Source organism: Strigops habroptila, chromosome 1, assembly GCF_004027225.2.
Source record: "Strigops habroptila isolate Jane chromosome 1, bStrHab1.2.pri, whole genome shotgun sequence".
Lineage (NCBI taxonomy): Eukaryota > Metazoa > Chordata > Aves > Psittaciformes > Psittacidae > Strigops > Strigops habroptila.
Genome location: NC_044277.2, coordinates 73,829,392 through 73,843,621, shown reverse-complemented (window position 1 = coordinate 73,843,621; position 14,230 = coordinate 73,829,392). Strand labels below are relative to the sequence as shown.

Below are 14,230 nucleotides of genomic sequence, written 5' to 3'. Positions count from 1 at the left end.
TAGTGCTTCATTATCCTCACTCTCGGCACATAAGCACTCTGTGGATCTATCCGACTATAGCAGCTTTCCCTTCTAGGCTTTTTCATGCTGAGGAAAGTCCCAAGTGAGTAGGTATGCGGTCTGCTGACACTGATAGTACTGCAGTGGCTGTGTACATAACCTCAAACATCTTAGAAATAATAATGAAAAAAAAATATTTACATGAATGTTAAAATGAAGAATGTTTGTGCACTGGAAAAGAGAACTCTGTTACAGACACTGCTGAAAATTCTGATTGCACACTCTCCCCATACTCTTTTCTCATCCTCACTCACAAATTAGGTTTTCAGTTAAAAAATTGATTAACCTCTGAGAAAGGCAGTTAAATGATTAGAGCAATTTATTCATTGTACAATCTGTGCTGCCTCCTGTTAGCCATAGATTGAGAGCCCTTAGGTAGCTATCACATTTGAGGGAAGAAGATGCTTTGACTCTTGTTGCTAACCATTTAGTGAAAAAGGCAGGTTGTTGATCTAACCCATCCCACTAGGACATCAGCCTTTGTAAGCTTCAGGCTCACAAGCAGGAGAGCACTTAAACAGTTTCTGAGTTTGTTTATTGGAACCTACAGAGTCTACACAGAGGGCTCAGTAGTGTGCTTAGGGTCTGCTTGAGCTCCTTACTGAATAAGAATTTCTTGAGGAACCTTTTTGTGTGAGGAGTTCAAAATCCTGTTAAGGGCATATCATAGCAGATATCCCAGATTCCTTCTAGGCTTATGCCCAGCCAGAGGATCTTGAGTGGTGCTGTTAAACCTTCTTGGTTTATGAGAGTTTATGAACTCTCATAAGTGTTCAGTAGAATTTGTATAAAACTTTTCCTCATGTACTTGATAGGACAAAGGCCTTTATATTCCTTTTGAGTAGAACAGTGTCATCTAAAATTTAGACAGAAAATAGCAGCTATGACTGTATGCATTTCTGGGATTCCTAATGCCTTTTATGGTTTTACCATTGCATTTTTCTCTTCTAAATATTTTAATTTCTGTGGCTGAAGTTTGGAATACTGCCTCTTGCTTCCCAAGAAAAGGAAGTGGAAATACTCTGCGGAAGACAACTATGAAGAAGAAATTCAGTTAAAAGCATTTGAAGTATGGCTAGGGAAACAAGAGATCTTTTTTCCTTCGTGACCATGTTTTTTATGGTAGGTGCTATTTCTAAAACACATGTTGATGACAGGCATACTTCTCAATTTGATTATATCATTCTAAATGTGCCTTTATTGCTACATAAATGCAAATGCCCTGCTCAGTCTTTTAAGTAGCAATGAGGTCTGCAAAAGCTTTTCTCTCACTTGAAAAACTTTCAAAAAGAATTTGCTGTCAGTAGTGCTTCTCATTCTCTACGCTTGTTCCCTGTGCGTGGTGCTTAGGTGGTGTATCAGACATTAGAATGGAGTTGAAGAAACTGGATTGTTTTTGCTAATGTTTGATAGTTGGATTTTTCATCTCCTGTTGAGCACTGACCAGTCTTGAAGATCTGAAGATCTCACATGTGTGAAAGGGGACATAGGGAGGCAGAAGGCTAAAGGTTATAAAAATTACCAGGCAGCCCGTTACAGTTAGGCATAATAATTCTGAAATTCAGAATCTCAGAATACTTCAGCAATTCATTATATAAATTAGTCTTTCATTGATGACAGCGAAGAATGTAACTAAAAGTCAAAAGGAAAGGAGGGAAGAAGTTTTGATCAGATATTTGAAGGCAAATGAAAAGTTGATCAGTCAGAAGAGCACAAGAAGGCCCTTTCAGATGTCATTTTCTCCTTAGGAGAGGGCTCTTACACCAACAATGGTGAGACTGTGAGCAGAGCCAGAGTAGCCGGTCCTGGATGCCAAGAAGGAACAGACAGAGGATATAGGAAAAGAGAAGCATTTTTAAATACTTTGCAGAGAACATTTCTTTAAAAGAGCACATTCTCATAAACACAGGACTCATTCTTCCACAGCAGTTTTTCTTCCTGCAGTGACATCTTACTCCTTTGTATGAGGTCACCGTAAAAAATGATTGAGTTGTGCAGTTTCACACGCCAACACCATTTTGCTCTCATGAAAAATGGCAGCCTGCCATCAGCTGCAAAGGTGTAACAGGTCACTCAGGGGTTTTGGCACCAGTGACTCCTTTCTGCCAGTTAGGAAATTAATTTTTGCCATCAAAACCACAACACTTGAAGTTCTCCTCTCTGGAAAATTGTGCAAAGATGCCAAATAAAAGCACAGCAACTGCTGTACTGTCCTGCCTGAAGCCTTCTCTTGCATCCTTAATAAACACTGCTGGATCAGACAGTTTCCTCTTTATCTTGGAGAGCATTCAGAAGAAAAGTATCAGTCCAGACGTTATTGCATGGAGTTCTTAAAACAGTAATTGCACACTGAAAGCATTTATCTTCCGAGCTTACTGAAAACCATCATACACATTTTGTCGTTAAATTTTCTGTGAGTGCTTCAAAGCATGCCCAGAAACCTTTCAACACAGTAGTGGCACTCTTTCACATGTAAGGCAAAGGGCATAGACCATATTAACCGTTATCTTCATTTATAATTCACGTAATTTCAGTGTTGTAGTAATTTGGTATCATCTGTTGTGCTGCTAGATCCATGATGGTCAAGGATACAAATATGCCTGTTTCTAGCATGCCTTTCTCACAGGGAATACTTACACGTAGTATGGGGTGACAGAGGAACAGTCGATGATGTTGCTTTTAGACCTGATGGCTAACACTGATAAAATTTTTCAGTCCATAACATTGGAGGGATCCAGAAGTGGGATTGGAGGTGCTCTCATCATCCTTTAAGGATGCCTTGATTTTGGTTTTGAAGTGTTCTACGAGATTCCCCTCTGCTTCCGTAAGGGGTTTCAGAGAAGATGGAGTGTCTTTCTTTTTTGGTGTGTTTGAAGAAGAATCATAGTTTTGCATTTACCTACCCCTACCGTTCCTCTTGTTTCTTTGTTTTTCCTCTAAAATGTCTTCAGTTAGAGCCTGTAATTTGGCTTGTCCAGTGATGATACTGTCAGTTTTCCATTAAAGACATTATGTAAACCCCTTCAATCTCTGCATGCAAGATAATATAGACATGGTATTTAATTTAAATTAAATAAGTATCTCCTAGGCGATACTGAAAAGTAATACAAAAATTGAAAAGACTCTAAAACATTTGTTAGGAGTGCATTTCAGTGCAGACAATAACTGCATACTTTTGGAGAAAGTACACTTCCCCGTTCAGTTACAAACATTTTTATTACTGCTTTGAAAACCAAAATTTTCATATGTTAAAACATCTGTATTGGTAAAATCTCACAGTTTGAGAAATATTTTCCTAAATGACTTCACAAGGAATTTACTCTTTTGATGATAATTGTTTATGTGATGGGGTGCTTGCCTACACTCGACTCACACAGAATGAGCGCTGAGATGTTCATGCCTTTGCTTACCTATGTTTAGCTTGCTGCACGCACAACACTTTGGGTCTATCTCTCCTTCACCTGGGGCAGTTGTATTCCCCTGTGCAAGTAAATGTCAAACTGTCCCTTTCTAACACACTTTCTGTGTTGGTTTTACTGATAGAAATTACTCTAATGAAGTAAAGCAGCACATAGTGACATAACCAGAAACAGTCTTTATACAAGAATCTTTTTTTTTTCATTTATAAAGCCTCATATCTTTCAGGACCTCTAGTCTGCTTCTAATAAGTCAATCAACAGATGCTGTGTTGTTTTGCAGTATAGGTTGGGGGTTTTTAGTGTCAATTACACATATACATAATGCTATTTGGTTGGGGGTTTTTTTAATGTTTTATTCAACGTATTTTTGGAAATGACCCCTTAATTTGTCTTTTGTAAATTGTCTTTGTTGGTATTATTGGAGTAGTTTTTCCAACAAGATGCTACACTCCTTGCACCTTGTCATTCAAGCATATGATTTTACACTGAAAGAAAGTTAGGTATAACTTCCAGGCACAACCATCAGCAGCACCACAGAGCCTTTCTTTTCACAGGAGGACAAAATATACAAATAGCTTTATCATTACTTCTTATCCCATTGCATTCAAGATTTTTTTCTTGCTAATAAATTGGTTTTGCTAATAAATTCTAGAAACATGGTTAACTATGAAATGATAGGCCTTTTCACTTAAAAAAAAAAAGGCATAAAAGCCCACCTTCTATCAGGGAATTAAATCTTAACCTGATAGACCTGCTTTCAAAAGCATTTCTGAATGTAGTTGTCCGTTTAGCTTCACCATCTATTTTATGCACTATCATTTTATGAGATTTGTCTCTTCTGACAATAGAGTGCATGTCTTTGTTTTGTGCACAGTCTTTAAATTTATTAAGACTGAGTGTTAATGAATGTCACCGAGTGCTGTGCTATTTTCCCACAATTTGTGCTTTCTATAGCACAGAAGGAGTCGCATTTTACACTCTGGGATCCCTTTGGAGTCGTTTAACCATACTTGTTCTTGATTTCATTGTTAGGATACTGTGCCTGAATTATTATAATGATTTACTATGCACCTGGCATGCATTTCATGATTGATTTAAGATTAGGAAAATATTGAAGTTGTTCAATAAATGTATTAATGACAAGCCCCAGAGGAACTAACATTCAGTTAAAAGAGGAAATTCAAGAATTAGGATGTTAACTGAAGGCTGCACAGCAATTTAGTAGCAGATTACGAGGGACAGTTCTTGTCTTTAACTCTCTTTTCTGCTAAGGATCTTGATTAATGCTTTGGGTTTATTGCATACACATTTCAAAATTATTCCTTTTGAATGACATGGTTTTAAAAATAAATAGACAAGAGTATATTATTTCATAAATGTAGTGGAACACCTAGTGTGGTTGATTTTTTTCTGTGTTAATAGTAGTTAAGCAAAAATCAGACATTCTGCTTGCTGCCTTCCTGTTGTTTTCAGTCATTTTGTAACATAGAATCATAGAATAGTTAGGGTTGGAAAGGACCTTAAGATCATCTAATTCCAACCCACCTGCCATGGGTGGGGGTGCCTCACACTAGACCATGTCACCCAAGACTCTGTCCACATCCTCTCTCATCTCACAAAGAGACTGAATCGAATGAATTCACGAAGTGACTAAAACATTATTATTTTATAAAATGGTGAGCTTGGTATTGAGAATATGTATTAGTATTTTTACCCCCCACACTGCTTCACATTTCTCTCATGTTCCTTGCTCCATGCCCCCCCGGTTAATCCCTCTCCAGGGAATAGCCAAATGGACAAACTTTCGCCCACTTTTCCCATAAGTTCCTCTTTAAGGAACATTTTCCTATGATACTAATAAATACTCAGCAATGATTATTTAGAGCCAAAGCAACACAAAATATTTATTTATTCATTTATTTATTTTAAATCATTAACTGCCTGTGCTTCATATGGATAATTGCAGCTTCGCTGCTGTTGTCTGGACTGTCCTGTTTATGCAGTACATTGCAATGTCTGCAAACATCTTGGTGATACGGATTTTGACCTCTATTTTGCTGCCATTTAGGGGCCTGGCAGTGGACTTTTTGTGGGCTTAAGGGTGTGAGTGAGGTCTTGAACAAAACCTGTCTCTAGGCCTGCTTTTTTATCTGGGTTTAGGACTCACTTCTACAGTGTGTGCCTTGCAGGAGATGAGAATACTGGCAAAAGGTTTCTATCTTTTTCAGCTCTGGGCATCCAGAGTTTGCCTCTTAATGAGTAACCACACATAGAAGAGATTTTTAGGTAATAAATTCAATTAGCCAAAAAATTCAAATGTGAACATCTGGTGATAATGCTTTTCGCACAGTTAGGAGAGGAAAAAAAAATCAGTATTAGATGCGCAAGATGAATGCCTTTGTGCTACTTTCTATGGTGCGCAGCAGACGCAGGAAGAACATTGCACTGCGGTGTGAATCCCTCTCCTCTGGGCTGAGGAAAAAATGTCCTGTTTTTACTAAAATATTTGTCAAAGCTGTATCTTTTGTATTTGAAAATATTAGGTGGTAGGGAAGGAAAGATAATACGCACTGAAAGACAGTGTCATTTGACGTAGGGGGTATGATGTTCCCACATTTTGAATGGGCAATAAATAGATCTGCAACTCTTCCGAGGAGTATAATGTTCTACTATATGTGCTATGGATTCCTTTCTATTCATAACTCTTCTGCCAATTGCTTCTCTGATTTATTAGGCTGATGTGTGAATGCAGAGGATTACTTTCGTATTGTAGAGCATATTTTTTTATTAGTTATCATCATCGAGCAAGCCACAGTAAGACTTTGCACACTATATATAGAAATAAAATAACCTAGATCGATATCAATATCTGTGATTTGATGCTCTCTCAAGATACTCATGCTAAAAAGGTTGGCAGCAAATTGATTTCAATAAGGTGAATTGTAGCCCTCATAAAAAGGCCGTGCCAAATGAAACTCCTAAGGTAAAGACCATCAGGTGTTCTCCAGACTGTGTTTAAAAATACAGAGATGGCTATTACTAAGCTACAAAGAATGGCTGCAGCAGAAGGCACAGGTTTGTAGAAGCATAAGGATACCTAAGGCTTTAAACTTAAACTGCCTACCTGTCTGTTCAGCCACTGCAAAAAAACTGTTGGAAGTCGCTTGAAGCAGAGAATCCTTAATTTAATAGCAGTAAATTCATGGCAATGCTGCTGAAGTCAGTCTGGTTCTTCTAAGGTACACACTGGTGTAACTTAGAATATGACTCATACCCCATAAGGAATAAAAGAAGAAAAACCCAAGATAATTAAAAACAAGATAGAAAAAAAAAAAAGTCTATTTTGAAATTTAGAAGTTTTGTACATTTTTTTATTGGTTGTGGGCCAGATTTCCCTCTTTTTCTTATCCTGGAAAAGTACTGCTTACTGATAAGTGCTGACATTTCTAAGACTGATATCTTGTAGAGACCTTGGTTCAGGCAGATATGGAAATACATTAGATCCGTAAGGTATGGCTTGAAAAGTTACTTTGAATATAATAACATTTTTTAGTTTCGCGGAGATTTGATTTGTTCCTGATTACTCATCTATATAAAAAGTAGGTATTACAACACCCACTATAAGGATCATTTGACATATATAAAGAAAGTTCATGCAAAATGATAAATGACACAATAGGACCAAATCAATCCCTTATATTTGAGTTATTGCTGCTACCACAGTTGCTGAAGACCAGGTGAAAATGCATCTGTCTGGAGCACTGCTATATCTGGCTCTTTGCTCCAATAGATGTATTGCAGGCAGATGGCTAACCAAGCAAGAACCTAGAGAAAGATGCACTCTTCTTATTCCACGTGCAAAAGTGTTACAGGCTTTTGGGTGAGGGTTGTTTTTTTGAAACTGCTTCTTTGCTATTCTTATGTCTCAGAGCAACTGAAAAATAGCTGCAACTCGATAGAGTAGTGAGCAGAGTTAGTCCATTGGCGGTGAGGTGGCACTGTTTTTGATGGTTATTTTGGTTGTTCCTCATTTCTGTATGCTTTTTCTGTATTCTGCTGATTGAAAAAGAGAGGTCTTGAGTTATGCTGGACAGCTGTTGGAAGGTGTCATCTGAAGTTTATTGTCAGTCCATCAGGCAAATGAAGGTTAAGTGTCAGGAGAGCAATAGAGAGTAAATCCAAGACTGTTGCTGGGGCCTTTTGCAAGTTTGTGTTACTCATGTCTTGGATACTGTGTGAAGTTCTGGTCCTCTCCTATTTCAAAGAGTATAGAAGATTTAGAAAAAAATCAGAAGAAAGTTTTGGATTTTAGAAGGCAAAGAGAACCTGACCTAGACAAGGGGGGAATAATATGCAAACCAGTGCAAGTATATATACATATACGCATGTTTATAACACATACTTTTTAATATATATATAATTTTGCATATTGAACTGTGGGTATTACAGAGTACGTTAGATATGAGGCAGGTTTACTTGTGCTGACTTTTACTCCATTTATAATATGTAAATGGGGAGACAGAGGGAAGATTCTGCAGTGCAGTTTCGCACTGGAACTCTTAAATTACAGGTTGTAGTCGTAACTGTGCCACAGCTTCCCTTTGTGAGCTTAGGGAAATAACTTTATGTGCCTGAGTTTCTATTAGCAAAACTTCCTACCATAGAGGAATGTTGTGAGAACGCATTCATTAGCTTTCGAGGAAGTAATTTGCCCCCAAAATATTTCAGCTTTCAGACAGAAAATTCTCATGTGACTGAGAGATTTTTTGGAGGTTAATACATCAGTTATAAGGAGAAAATACCTGTTGTTTAAATCGCAGTAGAGAATGTCATGAAAGCAGAGGTCATCAGGGGCAGTATGGCGCTTGATCCAATAAATTGTAAATGTATTTTTAATCTGAGATGTGGCATGTTCTTCTGTGAGGCAAACTATCTGCAATAGCTACAGCAAGCATCAAAAGAGGATCTTCTTGAACTTTCAGTTAAAGCTGAAATGTCAGTTGGAGTTGTTCTGTTGCTTGCACTTTTATGACTGAAAAGAAAGGAATTTTCTGTGGTCTTATTGGTGACCATCTCATTCCAAGGTGCTATTTGTGTTCACATTGACTAAATCCCACTAGTATTATGCTTCACTGAATATAGTTAGCTACAGCTTCAGAAGTTTTCATCTAGTACTAATCTGATGTCCTCTGTTAGTGCTAGAATGTTTGAAGTCCTGACCTACTGCATTTGTCTAAAAAACTTTTTCTTTACATAAAAAAATTGTTGAACTTTCTCTATCTTGTTTAGCTTCACTAGGAATCTGGTTATCCTGGAATACCAGGATGTTCTTAGGTGAAGTATATATGTTGATTTTTTCCTCAATAATAAGTGTAATCTTTCATTCTCAAATAGCTTAATTCTTTTTAAATATTAGAAAGTAAATGATCCATACCCTTGGCATTAATCATCATATTTCATTTAACTTTAGACAGTACTAAATCAGTGCCTGAGTAATGCTACTGTCTTTTTCATTCTAAACTAATAATACTGTTGCATTATCTATAAAGTGCACACTGCTGAACCTGCTTCAGTATTGTGCCTTTTTTGAGTGTTTTGAAAAGCAAAGACCCCAAATTAAAATCAAGTAATTACATACCTTCTAAGGGCTTTGGCTTTTGTGTATTTTTCCTAATTTGTGTGTGTTCGTCAGTGTTAGTTTATGCCCCCAGTGATTCAGAAGCTGAGAAGATTGCTTAATACAGGTCAATGCCAATCTGTTCATTTTAGGAGATACTGCTTTTAACAGTGGAATTGAAAATCACTTCTCTGATACCTTCACAGTCAGACAAGCACTTTAGGTCACCTCTACACCTGCCATTAGGAGTGTTCTTTGGATGATCCCATTCATGCTTGATGTTTAGATTTAGAATAGGATGCTTGTGGCAGCCTACAAATCTAATGGTTTTTAAGAGCATCAGGGTAAACTGCTTTACTATTACAGATAACTTGCACCTAGATGGAGATGTTTTTAGTAAAAAGAAAATCATACTAAAACCTTGATTTATAATAGACATAGCCTTCCTACCAAGCGTGAAAACCAAAATGTATCACAGTGCAGAATGCATTAAGGCTTATTGACTGAGAAAGCAGCACGTTTATTCATACCTTTTCAAGGCAATTTTAGAACATGATTTTGAGTCTCCTTCTGTTCAGAATATGTTTTTAAGTCTCTGTTAACCCCACGCGTAGATCCCAGGATCTAAAGAGGTCACTTAAGAGACACAGGGAAAAACGAATCTATCGTCAGTAACAGAAGACTACAGAAAAGCTTCTAAATATCAGCCCCTTGCTGTGCATCCTCGTGTTGCACAGCCATTCCTCGAATCATCTTACTGATTTCTGTGGACACAGAAAAAAGATTCCCCCCTTTCTGCATGCACTACAGTCTAGCACCCAGGGAACAATTCTTATTTAACTTAAAGCGGAACACTGTATATGTACCAGTGGTTGAATTTATTTTTATTTTGCCTCTTCACAGCTATATGTTACCTTTGTGTCTGATCAAACAAGTCCTAAAGACAAAACCATTCTTAAATGGGACCTAGAATCCAAACCCCGATTTAGACTTCTTAAACAAATTAGACTTCAGAGCTAATGCAGCAATTTGCATAACATTCCACTATATTTTAAGCTAAAATTGCTCAGCACTTTTTTAAACTTGCAGCAAATTACTTTGCTAATGAGATTAAATTACCCTATGATGTTACAGGTAAATTCGTCTGCAATAAATCTCATGTGCATTTGCAACGTACGAATTTTGTATTGTCTACCTGCTGTTCCACAGGCACATCAGAAGAAATAGCAGAGAGGAATTAAAGTTTGAACCAGTACATTTATCATGAGACATATTGTACTAAATACTATTACCATATTCTGTTTTGATGGAGATTTGTTTTCTTCCCTTCACATCCATTTTGTGTTTTAGGGATCAGCGCTCTGAAACTAGCTAGCAATGAGACTGCCTATCTTTCAGACCCTTCTCTGAAAAACAGTGGCTTTTTTCCTCTTAGATGAAAGTCATTTTAGTAATGTAATCAAGGCCAAGATAAAGAACAGAGAGCTCTCATGGAGAGGATATAGAATTGCAATAAAAAAAAAATAATCTAGAAATATAGTAATTTCATGGATCCTGTGTATCAGTGTGGTCAAGTCGTTGTGCGGACAGTGTCCTCTTCTGCTTTCCTGTAGTGCCCTGGTCTGCTCAAACCATAAGCCTGAGAGGAGCAGGGTGGCCGTAGTCAAGAGTGTCTCAGAAACACTATACTGCCTGCCACTGTTTAAAAATGCTCTTGACATTTGGTTCTGTTCATTTGTAATTTCTCCTTTCCACACCCGTGGAACAGAACTGTTGAGAATCCATTCGTGTGTGAAATAATAGGCACTTACTCTGCCAGTTAGAAAGCCAGCATCTAAGAACATTAAAACCAATTATTACTAAAAATTTCCAGAAGCAGACTTAAATTGGATTGTCCTTTTAATTTGGGGTTTATTGGATATATACCATCACCTGTGCTAGTAGTCAGTTATTTTTTAGTTCCGTTCCATATGTTGCATAGTGGCATTAAAATTAATTCCATGTGTTTAAACACTTGTATTTTGGTATATTGAAACTTGCTTAATAACGGAAATGTCACAGAATAAGTGGTGGATGATGCAGTGTGTTATGTCAATTAAGCTGGCAGTTAATATCTATAATGTCAAAAAATCTTGATTGTTGTTAGATATCCTTCGCCTTCTTTGGATGAAGAGTTATTCAAAAGTGATTATAAAGAAAAATGTGGAAGGTAAGCGTTTAACCATGAATTAATCTTCAAATTAGGGCTGTGGAGCTGTTAATAGTGGAACGCTTAATGTCTTATTGGGAAGAGGAGATTGTATTATTTTAGAAACACATTTTATCACTCTGTCAGCCTCTAACAGTTTTTGCCACCTATTCTTAATCTTTTTCTGTTTCCATTATATTTTACTTTTTAAGGCAGGGTAGTCAGAATTAAATGCAGAAGAGGATGTTCCAGTTATACCTACTGGCAAAATTTGAACAATATCTCAGATACCCACTTGCCGAATATAAATAGAAGAGGAAGGGTGTTTTGGTTTCTATCACAGCAGTATTTTTAGGCTGTGTTGGAATACTTCATTATCTAACAGTCTTTGGCTAAACTGTTTAAAACTTGAAGCTTCACTTTTCTTCCTTTTTGTATCTCTAACTGATTTTTACAGCCTTTTAGGGGATGGAATAGACAATTTCCAGTATGCAGTGATTGAAAGAAAGGGTTTTGGTTCTCCATTACTGGGGCGAATAGAATAATTTTTATTTCAAAACTTGAGTTCAGAACCATAGCAATAGTCAAAACAGCTAATGCCTTTGCTCTTTGACTTTGCTTCTGCCATTGGAAAGCCATAAGCAGTGGCCAGATTCCAGGACCAATTTTCTCATACCTTGATATGAAGAAAGATCACTCACCTATATTTTGTTCACATTTGAGAAGTTATCTGTCCTTCTACATATGAGAAAGTAACACTTGTAAGTCAGAGCATGAATTCTGCTTGGTGTGACAGTCCTGGTTATCCTCACTTTTCAGGCAAACCTTCCCCATCCCCAGGGAAGGAAGCCAGTTGGGTTTTCACAACTGATTGTTAGACTTTAAACAGAGCCTGGAGGAACAGCATGGCTTCTGTGGTGAATCACTGACAGGTAGCATGTTTTGTCAATTAAGGTCATGGACTCTAATGCCATTACTGCTTACATCTGACAATAATTCAGTTTCAAGCTGTGTTATGATTTGTGCAAGTTTTGGCATGCATTTGTCATGGAAAGTAAAAGGTAAACTAGGAAGGCTACAATATTTCCTACAGTACTTAACAATTTTTTTTTTCCTTAGAGGTCCCATGTTCATAAGTCGTCCTGCCGTCAGTTCTTTTTAGACCACAGAAAGCGTCCTTTGACCAGAGTAGTCTCAAAAATAGTAAAGCTTATATTCAACCAGTGTAATACAAAGTAGGGAGAATATACCAAGAGCTGTAAATCCAGACATCTTTGCCAAGGGAGCTAAATATTCCTCAGGAGAAGTCTTTGGATTGTTTGGGTTTTTTTCAATGGAGCTCTGTATCTGATACTCTGATTCCAACATATCCTTTGTATAAGAGCAGTGTTTGAATGCTGCATGAACCATCTCCTCCCATCATGGAATTAGTGTTAGCAGTCTCTAGAGTGATTGGGACCAAACTCTTAACTGCTGCTTGGAAATGGAGCAGGACATGTTACGGCATTGCATAAGAAGGTGGACACTTCTCCATTAGACTAGCTAAACAAGCTAGCTGGTGATTTCTCTTGTTTTGTATCCTTCTGTAAACATGATACAAGGCTGAACATGTAACCCAGTTAAAATTTTAAGTATAGTGTGGTATGTACTAACCTAAATCTATAAAGCCAGTACAGTAAATGAATGAGAATTTAATCAGATACGAATCATCCTAGAAATAAAAGTGTCCCTAGTAATTTTGTTAGGTTGTATGTTAAAGAAGCTTGGATCACATATAAGATCAGCACAAACATGAGAACAGTACCTGTACAGGCACCCCATGCACACAAAGCAGTGCTCACACAAGGCATTAATAGATGGTCCTTAATCTCTAGCTAACAAGGCTCAGAGTTTGCTGGCAGGTCTCATCTCACACACACAGAGACACAAAGAGGTCTCTGTAGTAGCTGGCTCGGACCTTTGGTCTGCCTGGTTGCACATCCTCAGACCTTGGTCTGACCAGTATCTTATCTCCAAGATCTGTAGTGTATCTAGTAGCTCTTTCCCAGATCTCCTGTCCTCCTCGTCAGCTGTTCCAGCTCGAGGTTCACTAGCAGTATGCCAATCCTGAATGTAGACCATCCTCATCCAGGAAAATTGTTAGGAATTAGGCTTAATAAGATAGAACAGACTGCAGTGATCAGGCACAGGGTTTGGGCAGACAAGCATACTGAAGTGCAACTCATTTTACATGACCAGCCCCTTTCCTCACAGCCTTCTCTGTATTTTTTCATGCATTTGGATGTCTCCCCTTTCCTGCCTTTGCCCTTCTGCTAAACATCCCATAAGTTTTGCACAATCCCTTGAAAGCATCCCATAATCATGCTCTTTCCTGTAGGATCCGTGATAACCTTGTCATTCATTCCTCCCTGTGCACCCCACCCTGCCTTACCACTTAACAGAGCTCAGGCTGAACCTCTCCAAGCCTTTGAGCAGTTCCTTCACCAGCCCATCAGTGACCTCACAGACCTGGCATTCGGCACTGTCCCTTGTTCCATAGGGTTTGCATACGTAAGTGTGGTATATTACTTCTCCTGTCTCATCTTTGTTTACACGCTGTACAGCTATTGACCAAATGTCCTCACAAAACAGGTGTCCTTACATTTCAGGTATCTACATACCCTTCACATCCCACATTTGGTTTTTTTTCCACATATCCATCCAATTTCTTGTATTGAATTAGAAAAGGAAGCCATCACATAACTCATATGCTAAAATCATACAGTAATCAAGTATATCTGCATTGTTTCAGACATAGCATCAATGTATGATTGACTTGTTTTACCAGTGCATTTGCTTCAGGCTGGTCACGTGTAACTCCTGGTAGATTAAATATCTAACAGTCCACTGTCATGGAAAATTTGTTGCAGTAAACACCATTGAATCAAAGGTCAGCCTTGAAACTGA

General features: G+C 37.8%; 1 protein-coding gene across 7 annotated transcripts in view; it reads left to right on the top strand.

The window, feature by feature from the left end:
• CTNND2 (catenin delta 2) overlaps nucleotides 1–14,230 on the top strand; it is a 530,492-nt gene that overhangs the window by 357,885 nt on the left and 158,377 nt on the right. The window lies entirely within an intron of this gene.